General features: G+C 44.9%; 1 pseudogene; it reads right to left on the bottom strand.

Moving 5' to 3' along the window:
- Positions 1-225: 225 nt before the first annotated feature.
- LOC116076491 overlaps positions 226-3404 on the bottom strand; it is an 8037-nt pseudogene continuing 4858 nt past the window's right edge.

Raw genomic sequence — 3404 nt, 5'->3', positions numbered from 1 at the left:
CTGCACATGGAGGGGTCTGATTGTTCTGGCAGCATGTGTATAGTAGAGGATTGCAGGTTCGATCAGCCTCTACATTTTCTTAAAGACAGATCTGTGGTTTGTTTTATTTTGAAAATCTAGAAGTATGTTGGAAAATGATGCAATGAATTCCTATCCATTTCCCAAATGAAGACAGGTTATGACGGCTAGTCAGCCAGTCCGAAACCTCTCTGCAAGGAAGCGGGGCTAGGAAATTATCAAAAAAGAAGGAAGCACTGGGGGCTTTGACATGAGGACTACCCTGGGGTCCACGGTGGGAACAGTTCCTTCTTGCCTGTTGCTGACCAAAGCTTCACTAAAACTCTGCTTCTGGCCTTTGTTTGGGGATCTGTTACTTTTGCTGCCACCTCCTGGTCACTGTCCTCTGCAGTTTCTACCTCCTCCTTGCTGTAACTGCCCCTGTCCCTGGACATTACTGCTTCCACCCTGCTGTCCTCTGAAAGCCACAGCTGGCATCCCGCTGACTCCTGCCACTGCCATATCCTTCCAGACGTCCATCCTGTTTTGGCTGCTCAGTGACCATGGTGAGCTGCCACCATCTCACATCATGCCACTTTTCCTGTATTTCTGTATTTCTGCTTCAGTGCAGACATCAAAACAAAATCCCAGTTTTCCTTTAAGGAAGACCATCTCCTTCAGTTTGTCATCGATGCTCTTGCCCAGCTGCCATGTTCTTGCCAAGCATAACTAATATTGGGCATCTCAATAGAGCACCGCAGGATCATGGTCACAAAGCCTGCTGGGAGGTGATCCGGGAGTACTGGGCGACTGATGTGGCCCTTGAGATGTGGGCCAGAACAGCTGCCAGGGCCTCTCCAGCTCCTTTCTCCTCCATTAGCTTCTCAGCTGACTGCTTGGAAGGCCCAGTGGCAGTGGGAGGCACAGAATCCAAAAGTCTGATGGCATCTTTGCTGGAGGCTTATATCATTTCTGTTGCAGAAGGAACACCTATCGATTTAAACATAATTCCTGCTTTCTGCTCCACTTGAGCTAACTGGTACTATTCTTTGTGCTGATAAAAACAGATATATACTGCTATCCTTCCATCTCTGTCTGTTCACCCCGAATAATGAATGTAACTCCACATCCTCCAGTGGAAAGCTCTGAACAACTAAGTCAACCTCAGGGATGTCTAATCCAGGGGCAGCAGCGCTGGTTGCTACCAAAACTCCAAAACTGCCATTTTGGAAACCTTTTCAGGGTGATTTCCCTTTGCTTCTGCAGAATGTTGCCAAGTAAGGACTGGGTATCCTGCTTTATGCATGTGTTCTGCACCAGCTCCTGCTCATCCTTCTTGGTTTCCCAGAAGAGGACCGTGTGCCCTTGACAACCACTGTACACTAGGATCACATCCCCAATCACTGCTGTGCCCTCTGCCCAGTGACACTTAATCGCCAGGTGCTCCACAGTTACAGCTGCTTTCTGAGTCTTTTTACCAACCAGATCCACCTGTTAGTATGTAGATTTCATGTATTTTTTAGCAACATTAAATACCAAAATAGGGAAAGTTTGGAGGTTTTCTTCAGAATCTTTCTTGTATGCCACACACAAAATTTCTTCCACCTGGTCATCAAAACCCATATCCAACATCTGGTCGTCTTTATCCAGGACATGTTTAAGTTTGGTGAGATCTAGCTTGCCATTCTGCAAGCTGTCCCTAGGATATCGATCCCACTCTGCCTTCATTCAATTTGACCACCATCGAGAGTACCACCATAAAAACAAGCTATTGATAGCATTTTGGTTATGTCACTGAAGTCTTTGCTCACTTTATTTGCTAATTCTGTTGTAGGTGCTAGACTAGTACCTAACAGGCGTGGCCTCTCTTCCTCTTGCAGCCTATCTTGAAGTTTCTCAATCACAGGGATAGCAAAGGAGAAGGCCCTTCTGGTTCCTGTCCATGCTTGAGCAATTAAGTCTTTCCCACTGTATACATGGTGGGATGTCTTGACTTGTGTAGGAAACAAGAAGTTCACCCCAGGAGCTTTGAGAAGCTTGACATATTCTTCAGGTATGGGAAATTTAGAGAAATCTCTTCTTTCTGGTCCATGGGTATTTCCTTTTCTGTCTCACTACTACTTTTTTTGTGTTAGTCTCAACAACTTAATGTAAAATAATAATAAAAAAAAAAGATAGGGTTTCGGTTCTTAATACATTCTTGGAATGTTGGTCTCCCAGAGAGCATTATTTCAAACAGTTGAAGAATTATCTAACTGTCTTGACTTAAAGACATCTTGTTTAAATTTGAAAAGACTTGGTTCCATGTGGTTGTAGTAGCTAACTTATCAAGAGAATTAAATACAAGCTTGTCAATGTCTGAGCTAACAAGGAGTAATATGCCAGAAACAGCTGGGGCAGACATGAGAGCAAACAATCCTAATATTACTTTTCCCTTGTAACAATATTAATACTTGAACAAAATTATACATTAATTATGTATTTTAAAACAGTCACACCAAATATATTTATATTGAAAGATGTACACATGCTATATGCCTGCCTAAGCACAGCTTTTTGTCCACCAGCCTCCAGCACATGTTGACAGAATCCTCTGCTTCTCAAGCTAATGTAGGTCTGGCTGTCATTTTGGAGAAGATACACTGAAACTCCAAACCTCACCAAGGTTGGACTATGGTGCTGGGGACACCAAGAAAAAAAAACAGTGGTTCTCAAACTTGAGCTTGCATGTCAGCCACAGGGGTGGTTTGAAAAACCCCCTGCTAGTCCCTGTTAATGAAGCCCCCAAATCTCTGCTTCGAGAGATTTCATGGGGTATGACTCTTTTTGACAGTGCCTGGGGAACCCTACTTTGAGAACCACTGGCTCAACTAGGCACTATGCACCAACCACCCCATTGCGGTTCAGTCACACCAGCTACTCTCCACTATTCAACTGCAGGGGGCAGTGTGGAGCTGGTCCTTTGACACCATTGCTCAGCATCTTCTGGTATCAAGAGAAATCTACCTGGGCCTGGCTCACAGGGCACTCCCCTGCTAGCCCACAGTGCACTTTACACTAAAGCCATTTACAGTACATTTGAAATGATTTACTTAATGCTGAAAAACGTACCCGAGAGGACAAAGGATGTAAAATGAAAAGGCACATCGTCACATCATCCTTGGAAATGAGTTGTTCTCTTCAAAATGACTTCACTTTTACTTCTGAGCCCAAACACTCTGTGAGGTACAGGCTCTTGTACCTCAGGGATGGGGGCCGGGGCTGTGGTCACTCCAGGACTCTAAAGCAGGGTCTGGACATGAGAGCCCCGAGCAGCCAGAAGACAAACGCCTTCCTCATGTGTAGAAGGAGGGTACCATAGGAATCCTTGAAGGAGGCTCCAGAAACAAGCTTTTCAGTAGGGCTGA

Source organism: Mastomys coucha, unplaced genomic scaffold (genome assembly GCF_008632895.1).
Source record: "Mastomys coucha isolate ucsf_1 unplaced genomic scaffold, UCSF_Mcou_1 pScaffold4, whole genome shotgun sequence".
NCBI classification, from domain to species: Eukaryota; Metazoa; Chordata; class Mammalia; order Rodentia; family Muridae; genus Mastomys; species Mastomys coucha.
The sequence above is the reverse complement of the archived record's forward strand: the minus strand, read 5'-3'. Positions and strand labels throughout refer to the sequence as shown.